The sequence below is a fragment of the Gracilinanus agilis genome, chromosome 6, assembly GCF_016433145.1.
Source record: "Gracilinanus agilis isolate LMUSP501 chromosome 6, AgileGrace, whole genome shotgun sequence".
Taxonomy (NCBI): domain Eukaryota; kingdom Metazoa; phylum Chordata; class Mammalia; order Didelphimorphia; family Didelphidae; genus Gracilinanus; species Gracilinanus agilis.
In genome coordinates this window covers 216,209,622-216,225,886 of record NC_058135.1, presented here as the reverse complement: position 1 = coordinate 216,225,886, position 16,265 = coordinate 216,209,622, and the positions used below count along the sequence as shown (strand labels likewise).

Sequence of the window (16,265 nt, the reverse complement as noted above, 5' to 3'; positions counted from 1 at the left end):
GAGAACTGTCTTAAGAAGTAATATTTTATTATCTTTATAGGTTTATTTTAACCCTGATGTCTTTCAAACATATATTATCTGAAATAGGTCTTCAAGGAAACTGGGAACTTATATGAAATCTCCTTTATAAATTCCTGGGAAAAGACTAACTAGAACAGAGAGAGAATTTGGCTTTATTGTGGCAATGAGCAGAGCAGTGTTAATGATATTTTCACAGCCACTCAAGATAAAATGAGCTCTACATCATGAGGGGTCTTCAGAGATCACTGAAGATGACTGCTTTGGGGGAGTTGGTAGAAGAAATTCCCATTTGGGTAGGGGTTGGACTTGATGTTCTTTATGGCCTTTCCAGCTGGGAGATCACTTGCCTTTCAAGTGAACTGGTCATTTGCCCTTGTGAAGTACTGATCTCTACTTGTGCCTCATTAGTGAAATATGATCCAGCGAGTCTGCTTTGAGAGAGAGAGAGAAAAAGAGAGAGAGAGAGAGAGAGAGATTGATTAAAGGGAAGTTCCAGGCATGAGGCATCTAGTCTTTCTCTGGTGCCTTGCCTGGTGGTGCTCTGGAAATGGAATGGAATCTGAGTGTTAGAGGAAAGCCAATTCAGAGCCAACAGGAACCTAAACTGAGCAGGGCTTCGTGTTACAAAGTCAACACCTTGAATTTCACCTTGAAACCAAAGGGTAACCAGAGCAAACTGGGGACTACAGGACTACTTGTACTCCATTTGAACTGTAGCAAACTGGGCCAGTCCTGCCTTTTGGTAGTCCAGTCTGCATAACAGTGGCACTCAAATCAAGGGCCAAACATGGTCTCTCAGGCACTACAAGGTGATGTGGAGGGTTGAGAGACTCTGGAATACAAACCTGAAACCTCCTCTGCCTTGTAATTACTAGCAGAGGGAGCTCTTCCCTCCACCTTTCCCAACATCTCAGAAACCTTTGTTTTTTAGCCCCTAATGTTGCCTGTATTGCCCACTCTCCTGCAGTTAACAAAAATTCTCCCCTACCCCATCTCCAACCTTAACTCCTGACGATTTTTATGTTGGCTTGCCCCCTCTCCACTGGTATTATCCCTTAATCCTTCATGGCTCTTACACTGGGCAGAGAGATGGTACAGTGGATAGAGCACTGGGCTTACAGTCAGGAAGACCTGAGTTCAGATTTAGCCTAGGATATTTATTAGTTGGGTGATCCTGGGCAAATTGTTCAACTTGTTTGCCCCGGTTTCCTCAACTGTAAAATGAGGATAATAATAGTATTCACTTTGCAGGGTTGCTAGAATCAAATGAGATAATATTTGTAAAGTGCTTAGCATAGCACCTGGCACATAGTAGGAGCCCTATAAATGCAAATTCATGGACCTCCCGAAATTTTTAGAAAAAAAAAAAAAAGAGAATTTAGGATGCTAGAACTTTCAGAACGTTTGAATATATATCATAGATTATGACTGCTGAAAGGGACCCTGAGGCATAGAACATAAAATCTAAAAGGAACCTGACCAAGATCATCTTAGCCCATCCCTCCTCCTCATTTCCTACAGGAGGAAAGTGGGGGCTTAGAAAGGGGAAATGATTCATGCACAGCTTGTCCTCAGAAGGGCAGGGATTAGGAACCAGGAGTACTGACTCCCACCATTGTGCCCAAGTTGCTGGTACTTTATCAAAGTTATCCTCAAATTTCATTGAGGGATCCAGAAGGAAATCTCTAATGCATGGCTTGTTACATGAGACCTGCAGAAGAGCACTGAATAGGTCCAGTCTGACTGACTTTGAACTTCTCCAACAGAAGTTTCAGTAACATTATCCAATCCCCCACTCCTCAGTCTCTTTAATGGGTAGGGTTTCCCCTCCAGTCAACAGAGCAAGAATTCTAGTTATATCTTTTGTGACCAGCAGTGACTTGGTTAATTTACACCTTTTATTATTAAAACATGGTCACAGGACAGAGCCTCTTTAGTGGTTCTCTTGGCTAAAAATGAGGGCAGCTCCCTTTGCCCTTCGTTAACAGCACTGCCAGGTTAACAGCACTGTGTTTATTAGCCATGGGACTCAGTCCAGCATCCTTCAAATGTGGTCCATTTCTGACCTATTATGTTTAATTCAATACAAAGTTTAAGCGGGGGCTACATAGATAAGACTAATGTCTGAAGCCTTGCCTAGAAATGAAGGAATTTAGCAACATTTGTGTGTGTTGGGAGGGGGGGGAGCAGGAGGGAGATTTTTCTCCCTTTCATATTTGTTGAGATTTGGCCATAAAAAGAATATACTGATAACTCACATTTCTATCATTTTTAAAACTTATTGAGGTTTTTGTTTTTATATCATCTTCATTTCCAAATATATCATACCCAATCTGATCTAGAAAATCATTCCTTATGAAAAGAATAAAAAGAAAAAGAGGGAAAGGAATGGTGGGGAGGGGAAATACAATTCCATACAACCAACCAGCCAAATAACTGAGTACGATAGTATATTCTTCTGAATTCATTGTCTCCTGCCTCTACAAGGAAGTAAGGGAGGTTCATTTTCTTTTCTCTTCTTCAGAGTCAAGTTGGATCATTGTAATTATTTTGCATTTAATTGGGTCAGTTTGTTTCTGTTTTGTTTCTTCCTTTTTACACTACTGTAGGCATTGCACATATTATTTTCCCAGTGCTGCTTACTTTACTTTGTATCCGTTCATATAAATCTTCTTATAGAAAACTACTTTTTAGACATTTCCTGGGTCTCTCTTTATATTCATCATATTCATCTTTTGGGGAGGAAAAAAAGGAACTAGAAATGTGATTTCTTCTGTATAGGGAATGCCTACTGGCCTACTACATCTCCCAGTGCAGATAGTCAGCATCCTCTCTGCAATGTATGGTTTGAGAGATTTTTGCTGAGAGGTTTAAGTGACCTGCTCAGAGTCACACAGCCTTTATATGTCAGGAGTTAGCTTTCAAACTAGGTGTCCCTGACTCCTAGGTTAGCTGTCTATTTATCCACTTTGCCATGGGTCTCTCATCATTTCTTTTGATGCAGTTATATCCCACTTCCTATTATGTATATGTTCACAAAAAGCACTCCTCAACAACAACCCTCTAATGTGCTTGCACAAAGAGATATTATCGCTGTTGTATAGATGAGACTTTGCAGTGACATTACTTGCCCATTATCCCACAGCTAGTAAGTGGCAGAGACAGGATTTCCCCCCAGGACTCTTCTAATTCCAAGTCCAATACTTTCCCCAATCTACCTCCCTATGTTACAGAGTCATTTTGAATGATTTCATTTAGGACATTGTTATTTAGGGTGTCCCCCCATCACTCCCCAGAGTTAGTTACTAGGCATTTATGCTGCTATATCACATGCACATACTAAGTGACAAATGAACAGGAGGGAAAGACCTAAAGTCAGATGCTACTCTATGTCTTCCATGATGTCTCCCCCCAGAGCTGAAGGTGATCTCTCCCTCTTCCCACTTTTTAGACTACATTTCCTGAATCTCCCTTGTTCTTCTTAGGTTTTCCCTTGTGCCATAATGATTTCTATATATAGGTGAGGACTGTGAAATTTTGAGGTGGAAGGGGTTGGATCCAATTCTTTTCAGCCTTTTAAAGGTGAGGAAATTCCAGTTCAGTGAAGGGAAGCAAGCTGCCCAAGGTCGCACAGGTATTAAGTAGTAGATCTAGGACTCACACTCCAGGCTCCCTGTGTCTGAATCCTTGCCCTGATGCCATGCTGCCTCTATTTAGGAGATGATTTCGAGGCTCCCGCCTCCTGAAGGGAGAGTGACTTCCCAGGATCATCATTATAATTAGCAGCATGATCCTTAAAGTAGGTTAGGGAGGAAACATTTAGTTTACTCAAATAATTTGGCATTGCCTTCGGAGCCATCACATTCAGCATTGGGGGGAGGGAGCCTGGACTAATTCTGAAACAGAAGATGTGTCCTAAAAAAGAGCATTAATGCATCAAAGGCCCATGTGTGGATGCTGAAAGCAAAAGAAGTAAACCTAGGCTAAGAGCCTCTTCAAATCAGCCAAGAATGGAGCTAGTTCCTTTGTATGCCTCTATGAATTCTACACATTGCTCCAGTGGGAATAGAAGGAATAGTAACAAAGAGAGGTAGTATTAGAAGTAGGAATATGGCCTAGAACAATCATCCTCTTTCCTTTAGATCTCTTCCTCCTGCCCTTCACCTTATTCTGATGAATGGTGGGGAGACATGGAATGTTGGGTACCTCGTCAGATAATGGGGATTTGGCCAGTGCAGGCTACTTTGATGCTGCAAACTACAAATGCCTGGGCACAAGAAGATAGATATTGGCTTTATTCTCCCCAAAGGGAATGCCATTGTGCTTCAAATAAGCAAATTCAAAGCAATTTAGAAACTGGAATTAAGAAAAAAGTGATTGTTTTGAGGGACAGAGGTATCTGCAGTTGTAGGAAAAAATAGCAAAGAATTCATTCAACATTTGATAAGCATGTACAGAAATCACTGGGGGGAAAAGCCCTAGAAAAAAATGTAAAAAGCAACGAAGATGGAATTAGACTTTCAAAAGGAGATTCTACCAGGAGGATGATAGTAGCGCCCATCTAGATAATTGTTTTACAATAATAGATTTTGGGGGGTCTGTGGTCTCTCTGGATCCTCAGAATAGCCCTACAATAACGAAGATTGTGGCTCACATTTAGAGAGAATTTTAAGGTCTGCCAAGGCTTTTTACAAACATCATTTCATTTGAGCCTCACCAGAGTCCTGTTAGGTAGGTATCTATAATGCTTATAATATGCTAGTTCAGGGGTCAGCAACCTTTTTGGCCGTGAGAGCCATAAACGCCACATTTTTTAAAATGTAATTTTGTGAGAGCCGTACAGTGCTCACAGTGTGCGCTCCTGCAATAGCGCCTGAAAAAAAAAATTGAATTTATGGCTCCTGCAGAAAGAGCCATATCTGGCCCTCAAAAGAGCCAGATACATTGCCAACACCTGTGCTAGGACCCGTGCTAAATGATTTGCAATCATTGTCTCTCATCTGATCCTCACAACAACTTTGGGAAATAGGTGCTCTTGTTATTTCCACCTTACAGATGAGAAAATTGAGTCATAAAAGGTTAAGTGACTTATCCAGAGTCAGACACATAGTAAGTGTTTGAGGCTAGATTTGGACTCAGGTCTTCCTGACTTCAAACAGGGCACTCCATCCACTGCCAAAAAGGATGAAGTGATTTATCTAGTGTCACACAACCAGAAAGTACAGAGCTGTTATTCAAACCAAAGGCTTCTGATTTTGAGACTAGCACTTATTTAACACTCACTCTCTTACCATGATAGGACTTCTCATATGTTTCACTTTACTTATGAAATAGGAGTGACTGGGATATGTACAGATCGAGCTAATCTTAGCTTCACTATTGTATAATTCTCTTTCTTCCCCTAGTTCTTGTTATCAATGCTGTCTGGGTCATCCAAATGTGGCCCCTTACTTGTATCCACTCCATCCTTTGATCAATAAGAGTTTTTTTAATTATTTATTACTTTAGGAAAATTAAAAACTAGAATCTTGATGGAAGTTCTGTTTTCTAAGCCCAGTTCCAGTGCATCCTAGGGGAAAGGATCTAGAGCTTCATAATAATCTTCAGATTAGTGGAGAAATTGCATATTTATAGACTATATGCTTCTTGAGGGCAGGAACCATATTTTCTTTAGACTTTGTATTTCTGCCAGTGACCAATATATGGCACAAAGTGGACGCTTAATAGATGTGTTTTTAAATTAGAATTTTAAAATGGCAAAAGAGCATAGGTACTGACTTAAAAGTTCCTGGGGATGGCATTAGGTAGAGACAGAGTCAGCCCTGAATAAATAGCTCAGTATTTTGAAATTTGATGCCATTTTGGGGAGATAGTGGCATGCTGTCTCTGCTGAGTTCTCTTTTCTGACTGAAATGATGACTCAGGACATAGAGGGAAGATGCTTCCAACAAAGCTGCACCTATGTAGGAACTAGAGACTTATAAAAAGCAAAGATTTCCATAAAAAGGCCTTAAAGAGGTGATGGGCTGGAGAAGGGAACCCTTTGGCAAAACTTTCAAAATTATCCCCATTCTCTATCATAATCCATTCCACTGAGAAATGAACATCCAAGATGCTATTCTATGGATAGTAAGCCATTCTTGTTGTTCGTTTAAAGAGTTGATTGACCTAACAGAAAGAATACTGACCTAAGAGTCATAAAACATTAAGTTAAATCTTTCTGTGACTGTTTGCAAGTCAATTGACATCTCTAAGCCTCAGTCTCCTCGTGTGAAAAATGAGGATGAAAATGAATGCTTGTTGTACTACTTAGAGCAGTGATGGGCAAAGTTTTTAAAGAGGGGGCCAAAGGAAAGGAAATGCTCATCTGTCAGTCTGTTTCCAAGGCAACTCTTTCGAAGTTTCATTGTGTTGTATCCTACTCATTGTATTCGTCAGATTAGGAATGATGTCATGTGGCCAGATAGAACATTTCAGGGGACCGTATCTGACCCACAGGCCATGGTTTGCCCATCACTGACCTAGACCATAGGAATGTTGTGAGAGAAAATTTTAAAACCTTAAAATTTTACAGATATGTGCACTATTATTATTTTGACTGCCCTAACGACAAAAGGACATTGTCCTCAGCCATAGGTGGTATTGCTCAATATTATTTAGAAGAATGTAATTTTAGAGAGTGTAAAAATGTGGGAAGGGGACAACTAGAGCACTGGCCTGGAAATCAGGAAGGCCTGAGTTTCAATCCAGCCTCAGACCCTTTTTGGGAAAGTCATTTTACCTGTTTGTCTCAGTTTCCTTATTGGTAAGATGAGCTGGAAAAGTAAATGACAAACCATTGCAATATCTTTGCCAAGAAAACCCCAAATGGTGTAAGGAAGAATCAGACATAACTAAAATGACTGAACCACAGCAATGTAGGAAGGGAGAACCATTACAATTTCCTCATCTGTGAAGTAGGGCTAATAATATTGACAAAACTTACTTAGCTGATAATTATAAGAAAAGTTGTATAAAGCCCTATAGAAATGGTCATTATATTATTCAAACATTATTTGCTATTTAAAATGTAATGATATAAATTGTTAATAATAAAGCAAAAATGAGAATCACTATCATATGTATATATATATATATAAATACACATACCTACATATATATATATATATATCTTTAAGTATTGGAAAAGGCTAGGATGATTCTATAAAAAAATTTGGAGGAAAAAACTACAACCAAAATAAAGCTTTAAAAAAGGCTTCAAAAAAGAGGCTGCAACCATATCTTATATGGAATTCATTATAGATTGAGAAAATTCTTCACTTTGTGAAGTATGACTATATAGGAATACAATCTCCCTTAAGGTTTAAAAACATGTGGAACTTCTCTTGGCAAATGTCTTTGATTACTGTTTCATAGTCACAGTAGAAAACAATCCTTATTATCTTATAGAATCATTTTATCCAAAAATTATATTCTTCCAGACTGTTCTCCACGTTACTTCATAGGCCTCCTTCCCCAAATTAAATCTTCCATGATAAAGATTTGCTGAAGAGACTCAAAAGGATGCCTCAGCAACTTTAAAGGCAGGGCCAAAACAGAGTTCCACAGAAGTTTTGAGCACTGATAGCACTGTAGAAATCAGTGCATAATTTCTCCAGGAGACTGCTTTGAAGGGGGCAGCAGTCATCTGGATGAAAAACATTCTTGTTTCAGTGGAAAAATAAATCAGTCTCATTACTTTACTCATTATAGTTCTGATCTACTTTTTGGAAAATGATGATAAACTTATTAGATCACTGACATTTGGGGGTGGGAGTGGGAAACAGATGGGTTATCATTCTCCGAAAAAAAGGTCCTGAAAAAGCCAGGAAATCATTGCTCAGGAAGTACAGTTTCAAAAAGATACTAAGTGAAATAATGGAACAAAACTTCTGGAAAAATTCTCAAGGATAACGGAATAGTGACTAATCAACTGTATGTTGTTATGGATACTGCATCTTTATAAACATACAATTTAGATGGGGAAGGAGCATTGGAATATAAAATGTTTGAGCTATGGTTAGATATAGGATCCAGGGCTGCAATCAAATAAGCAAATCTTAAACTCTTGCTATGTGCCAGTGACAAAGCTAGGAGCTGGAAGAGCTCTACTTCAGAGATCTAGTTAGTAATTCTTAACATTTTTTGGTTATGGACAATTGTAAGAGTCTGGTAAGGTCTATAGAGCCCTTTTCAGATTGAGGTTTTTATATGTATAAATTAAATACATGAGTTTACAAAGGAAATTGAAATATAGTTTAACAAATATATAGTTTATATATACATAATATATGGTATATATGCATATATATGGTTTATATGAAATATAGTTTATCAGATTTTTAAAATGCATGGACCACAGGTTAAGAAGCCCTGATATAGCCCAACTCCTATACTTTACAGATGAGCAAACTGAGTCCCAGAGACTTGCCTAAGGTCCAATAGGCAATAAGTAGCAAAAGTGATATTAGTTCCTTGATTATCTGACCATTGCACAGTGCATTATTCTGTAACCAGATTTGGTACTATTGCCTTCTCAACTGCATCCAATCTGTGCTAAAGTAACCCACTATTTATTTTATATGGTCTTTGGCCTTTTATCTGTGAATCTCCAGTGCCTGGCACAAAGCAAGTGCTTAATCAGTGGTTTCTTATTTAATCATAAACATCTCTGTTCCTGTAGGTTTGTATATGTGCAGAATTGGGAGAAACAAAGACCTTTGGGGTGCTGGAATCTTTCTTTGTGTTACTGAGGCCAGATAAAGGCTAAATCTTCTAAAGTTTTATTCCTCATAGCAATGATAAGAAGTTAGATCTTAGACTGTTAATAGAATCCCCATATCCAGAAGGATTTGGTTGTGATCCCATTGTCCTTTGTTAGAAAAAAAAATCATTCCTAGAGTACATATCTGAGCCTTCTCTCTTTAAGACTCAGACACCTTTAAGTCACTACCATTCTTGGGTGATCAACTTTCCACATTTATCTGCAGGATCTTACACTATCATCAGCCACCTACTCAGATGGCCCTTGCTCCCCCCTCTAGTTTGCCTTTCTATTCTGAATTCAGATGCTGAGGATCTTTGGTGGTTCTGATGGTTCTTCTTAATGCACATGATCTTCACTTGGACAATCCATTGCCAGATATTCATATATGATTGAGGAGTAACAAATATGAAAGAAGCAGAAGGCCATGTGCTCCTGAACACACAGCAGTTGGGTAAGGGAATGCACCTTGCTGCCACTTCCTTACCTGGCATCTTCCTTCAGTTCTTGTCTCATTTGCCACCAGGAGGGAGAAGACTTAGAGAGGAATGTTCCTTTTGTAGGAAAACTCAATCTTAGTTCAGGACCACCCGGTCATCACTTTTTGGGGCTTTTTAGCCATTTAGAACATTGCCTCATCAAAGAGTACCAGACTCTGATTTATACATGTCTAGAATCAGACTTCCCCAAACTTTTCTACATAGTCCCTTGACCTATAATCAGGCAATGGAATTTACATGTGTGCTCTAAAGATTGGATCCTCTTGGGCCAGTTCACATTCTCTTCCCCACCCAATTACAACTGGGAATAAACTAGATATGCATTGATTAGAGAATGACCAAACTAATAATGATCTGTCATATAAATGCTTCTCTTGAAATCTGGGATATTTAACCTAGGTTTCAAAAGTTAATAATAAAATAAATATAAATAAAAATTTAAAAATAAAATAAAAAATAATAAAATAATGCATGCCATGAGTGGTTACCAAATAACTCCTAGCTAGAAACAGTGGGATTTTCTTGAATTAAAAATACATATCTTGGGGGCACCTAGGTAGTTCCAGTATATAGAGTGCCAGGCCTGGAAACTGAAAGACTTGGATTCAAACCTGACTTCAGACACTTCCTAGTTGTGTGACCCTTAAGTGTGTCACTTCATCCCCATTACCCAGTCCTTATAATAAATAAATACCTATCTTGAAATTAATGTTTAAAAGTCTCATTCATTGTGTCTCCCAGAATGTTGCTGCACAGGGAGCTGCTCCCAGTCCTAGTTTTGTTCATCAGTTTTTTTAGTTTTTTTTGTTTTGTTTTTTGTTTTGGTGAGAGGTTTGAGGTTTGTTTATTTGTTTTCCAAGCAGACTTTATAAAACACATACTTCAGGTAGCTCAGTGGTTCCCAAACTTTTTTGGCCTACCACCCCCTTTCCAGAAAAAATATTACTTAGCCCCCTGGAAATTAATTTTTTTTTAAATTTTAATAGCAATTAATAGGAAAGATAAAGCACCTGTGGCCATCACCATTTTCCTGGATCACTGCAGCACCCACCAAGAGACGGTAGTGCCCACTTTGGGAATGACTGAGGTAGCTATTACCAGGAAGGAGGAGACAGCATATGCTTGGTGTTATTGCCCCTAAGTTCTCTTGTAACCAAACTTTGGAAGAAACTGAACTCAGAGAACATAGAAAGTAGGTTTTGAATTATTGCTACTTTTAAGTAAAATATAAAATATGAAAACATTTAAAATCAAGGATGTAAATGAAAAAGTCAAGAATAATCATTTAAAGCAAAGATATAAAAATTAATTTTGAGAATTTTGGGGAATATTTATGGTTTTCTGTTATATTCATTGGTCAATTAATACTATCACTAACCTTTATAGTTGTTTAGTTTTCATTAGGAACAAGTCTCTTATCTGAATCAAATCAGAAATATGCCCTTGCTGACTCAGATTGGCCTCGTCAGCACAAAGATAGTCTCTTTCTGCTTGATTGTAACATCTACTGTCACTTCCTTGCATATCATTGAATTGTAGGACATCATAGCCAAATACGACTTTTATGGATTTTCTAGTTCAGTGTCCTCAAGTACCAGAAGAAGAAATCAAGGCTGAGAAAAACAAAATCGCATAAAATAACAGGAGTTCTAAGAGTTGCAAGAGGCATTAGAATCTGGAATTGTCAGAATTGGAAAAGATCTTAGAGCATAAATTGTTACCACCAGGGGAGATTCTGCTAAGCCACTTGTTTTAGAGATATAGAACCCAGACCTCAGGAAATGAGAATCCTTCTGAGATGGCACCATTTTGCATAAAATGGAAGTACAGGCAGCAGTTGGGTGGTTCTGTGGATTGAGAGCCAGGCCTGGAGATCAGAAGGTCTTGGATTCAAATACGACCTCAGATATGGCTATATGACCCTGGACAAATCACTTAACTGCATTGCCCAGCCCTTACTGCTTTTCTGCCTTGGAACCAGTATCTAGTATTGATTCTAAGAATTTTTAAAAAATAAAATGAAATGAAAGCACATAGAAAAAAATCCAGGTTTTTAAAAGATGTTCTTGACCATAATTTCTATGCCTTAATACAATCAGTAACTAATAAGGTGATATTAACCAAAACTTAACACACTTAAGAGTTTCTTAAAGAATGGTACAACATTAAGTTACCCGTCAGTCACTTGTGCATTAGGGTGAATTATTGTAAATGGTCCATTGCATTTAATCAGACAACTAAAGTCATGGAATGGGATCTGTGGAGATTATTTAGTCCAACCTCTTCATTTTACAGAGGGGAAAATGGGAACACCCTCAAAGACAAAAGTGACTTTTGTTGATTGATTGCTCAAACACACAGATAATAAGTAACAAGGCTTGCTCAGGGCTCTTGACACCAAATCTAGTTCTCTTTCAATTCAATTACTGCTGCTTATATCACAGGCTTGTTATGATGGGTGGGTGAGAAATAATTTATGAATTTTAAAGCTCTATAAAATAATGCAAATTGTTGCTAAAAATCAAAGGGTCAGACTAGATGGAGCCTGATGTTCCTTTTAGCTTTATATCTTAGATTTCATGATTATCTATTCTGGGGGGAGTAGGACGTAAGGCTGATGATATGCCCATTGCTATCCTTCCCCAGCTCTTATCATACACAGAACCTAGTGTTATTATTATGATGTACTTTTTTATATAGCACTTTACTGTTAAGTACTTTCACATTATCTCACTTGTCAGTACTATCCCCTGGAAAAAGCATGGTGGGAAGAACCCTAAACTTGGATTCTGAATACCTGAGTTTGAATACAGTTATTGCCACTTGTGATATAACTCTAGACGTTCAGTTGCTTAATCTGTAAATTTCATCTTCAGCCCCAGAATCTGGACTTTCCTTGGCGTAAGTACTCCACTGATACAGCTCACAAGTCCTTTCTAACTTGGGAGTTGATATTTGAAGTTGATTTGATCAGAACATTCATCAGTCTGTGGCCAAGGTGGGGCTGAGGCTCTCTGAATTTAGCAAAGTTCAGTGTCCTCAGACAAGTATTTCATTAGATTCTCTCTCGTATAATCTGGCAGACTTTATTGGTGTAATGTGGGAGCTCCACCTCTACACAGTGATAAGTGTTGTAGGAAGACTCTGGTCCTTCTTAGTAAAATGGGTTTAGTGAGACATCTCACGGGGTTATTGTGAATGAAGTGTTTTGCAAATCAAAAGCATGATATGTATATCTGAGATTGTTATTATTTTGTAGATAAGGGACCTCAGGACCAGAGATATTATCTTTGTTCAGTCACATAGCCAGTAAATGACAGAGCTAGAACTCAGCTTCATGCCTTGGGTCCAAGTCTAGTGATCTTTCCAGCATCCTCTTTGGGCATCTGGGGACATATCCCTAAAGAAATTGAGGACATTTGAGACTTTGCCACAGGCATGAGAATTTAGAGGAAACAAATATTTAAGCAAAGGACTGCTTTGGAATCTAAAGCTAATTTCATTTCACCATTTTTTAAGCTTTGGTACTATAAGATAAAGATGAAACTGCCCCCTCCCCTTAAAGCAGTGATTCCCAAAGTGGGCACCACCACCCCCTGGTGGGTGCTGCAGCGATCCAGAGGGGACGGTGATGGCCACAGATGCATTTGGGGGTGGTGAATAACTGAAAAGGGGCAGGGCACTAAGTAATATTTTTTCTGAAAAGGGGGCAGTAGGCCAAAATAGTTTGGGAACCACTGCCTTAAAGGACCTTGGAGTTTGCTGGGGAAGGGAAATATATAGATAAGCTATGTGATACGATGGATAAACTTGGAGTCAATAAGACTTGAATTCAAATACCATCTCAGACTCATAACTAGTTGTGTCTTCTTCTGCAAAATGGGGATAATAATAGCACTTACTTCACAGGACTGTTGTGCAAATCAAAGGTGATAACCTAGGAAAAGTCCTTTGTAAACCTTAAAACATATATAAATGCTAACTTATTACCACTAAATCCAGAGTCATTTCTTGAAGATTGTGCTATCTGGCTTCAGGAAAGCTTTCCTGAAGGAGGTGGCACCAGAGCTAGTAATTAATTCCCCTCCCCCTGAATTAAGCTTGTCTTAATTAATTCTTGCATTATTTTCACATCATTAATTTTCAAACTTCATCTGAGGGCACTTTTCCTTCTTTTTGTTGCTGTCTCTAAGTGTCAACATTGTTCTAGTTTGAGCTCTGTCTAGGGAAATGGGGGAGCTAAACGGGGGCACAAAGGAGAGGTCATTTTGGGTGGGGTGTGCAGGCCCAAAGAGGAGAAACTTTGCCTCTTTCCTAGTTTTGCCCAGGGCTCATTATGTTATTTTGCATTCACTTTTTAAACAAAGAGATACATTTTCCCCAGTTGCTACTGCTACTCTCTCTGGCAGAGCTGCTTTAAAAGCCAAAGACTGCTCAGCATCAGTATTGAAAACCCCGTTTCAATCCTTTTCCATCTGTTCAATCACTGTTTAAACCGTGGAGGAGCAGAGCCAATATATTTGATGCTGAGCTGTCGTGCAACAAATCATGTCAGTGTTTATCCTCCCCTTCCTCCTTAGCCAATATTGCTAAGCTGCAATGCCATTTCGAATACCCAAGCATCCCTGTTCAACCTAGTCTCATTTGCAGAAAACCTATTTCTCCTTTGGCGGGCTTTCAGATGGCAAAGCTGACAAAAGTGAATTCTACTTCCTGCTCAGATAAACAGGAACATGGCCTATTTCCAGGCTTCATGGAAATTAGTTGCTCATGGACACACTCCTCATTTAGAATAAGCCCCACTCATCACCAAACAGAGTATGATCCAGCCTGGATTTGAAATGTGACTCTGCTCTTTCTACATGCCTTTACTTTTCTTACAGGTCAGCAGCCTCAGGAAATGACTGTGAGTGTGTGACAATTGTAATTTAGCTTCCTGAGGTGGGATGGACCTTTACACGCAACTAAGGACTCATGATAACCATAGGGAAGAATGCAATTGAATAAACGAGCTATCTGGCTCTCCCTGGACCCTCCTTTCTCCTTCTCTAAAATGGGGAGGTTGATTTAAATATTTAAGTTCTTTTACATTTCTAACCTTTGATACTCTTAATTTTTCTACCATTTTTAATATTATACATATTCAAAGATCTCCAAACTCAACTATCCTACATTCTGAGATCCATTCAAATGCTACAATTCTTTGTCCTCTAAGCTCATTGTCATTTATAACGCTCTATGTTATAAGGTCTCTTACAGCTATGACACAGTATTGTGTTATAAGGTCTCTATGAATTTTAGCCATATATATATATATATGCACAAGATGCATATATGTTTATTATAGTTCTCTGACCTAAATTACACAGGAATGTCAATAATATAACCTTGTAATTTGTTGTAATTTCTATTTTAAATCACAAGATGGCAGTAAGATTTTAACTCATGCTATTAGATAATATGGAAATTAATTTTTATCTGATTGAGAGTGGTTTGTTCCAAAGCAGTACAAATTTGGTAGCATATATATTGATGAAATAATAAGGTATATTTAAAAATCAAAATTTCATTCAAGTTGACCATCTGTTGAAGTTCCATTCACAAGTAATTTCTAGCTGAATTCCAGTATCTAGAATTTTTTTTAGATGTGTGTCCCCAGTCATAAAGGGAGGAGAGTTTATAACTCTTTAAATAATTCCTGATCATCTTTGAAATCTAAACACTGAACACAAAATCCATGGTTTGACTCAAAACATGAATATCATCAAACAACAAAATCACCCTTGACATCTCTTTTGATTGGAACCATTCTGTGGACCTGTTCCTATTCAGGCTCATGTTTGCTCTGGGGGCCAAGGTTCCTTTCATCATTTGAAAGTATAGATTTTGCTTTCAAACTTTGTAAATTCTCAGTTGCTTCCTTATTTTTTTCCTCCATACTTGGAATCTGTTATCTCGTCAATGTGGATACTCACATAGTGATGCAGACTGCCTTCTGTCTCCCCAGTATCACCTTGGTCAACTCTTGTCTGTGTTTGCCAATAAATTCTTCCAGAAGGTTCCATCCACCCAATGTATTAAAGACTTTCTCTGAACTCTGAACATTCTGATAGCATGAAAACTGGTGGAACATGAGGTATCTTTGTTGGATGGCACACTTTGACCACTTTCTCTTCATTTCATCCCCTTTTAGATGCCTTATGCTTTTCAGATACATTTTCTGAGTTCTTGGTTAGAAATTAATTGCATTTCACTCATATCTGCAACACATCTCTCCATTTCCATTGAATGATGTACAACTTTAATTCTTCAGTGATCATGACATCTACAGCTTGCAGCTATCTAGCAACATCAAAAGTAGTTTCCCAGGGGTAACCTAGCTTGTTCTCCTGCTCTTTTTCAATTTTGGACCCAGTTCATTATCCTTCCACCTTTGTATCTATACAAGACTGACTAGCTCTGTGCTTTATCCATATAGATATCGATATCCATATATCCATATACAATAGCTTAGTGTAATCAATAAATCAATTTCCTCTGATCACACAGGTAATATAATTAAATTTTAGATGTCACAATTTCAACAATTATCCACAAAAGGAAAAGTTTTATTAATGAAATTCTGATCATTGATTCTTGATATAGATATTTAAATAGGCTTTCTATAGGTAATGCAAATAATGGTGATAAATTCAATTTCTGTAGTGTGTAAAAATTTTGTTTCCCACATAATAACTCTGTTATGTAGATCACATAAGTATTACTTAACACATTTTTCAGATAATAGTATTAATAATAACTAGCATATAGAACTTTAAGATTTTTAAAGCACTCTCTCAATATATATTATCTTATTTTATGACCTCTCGATAACCCTATGAGGGAAGTTCCTATTCTTATCTCCATTTTATAGATAAGGAAACTGAGGTAGACAAAGGTTA

The 16,265-nt window shown here is 38.1% G+C and overlaps 1 protein-coding gene across 1 annotated transcript in view; it reads left to right on the top strand.

Moving 5' to 3' along the window:
- Nucleotides 1-16,265, top strand: part of ABLIM2 (actin binding LIM protein family member 2) — a 242,968-nt gene that overhangs the window by 13,843 nt on the left and 212,860 nt on the right. The gene's annotated exons all lie outside the window — the stretch shown is intronic.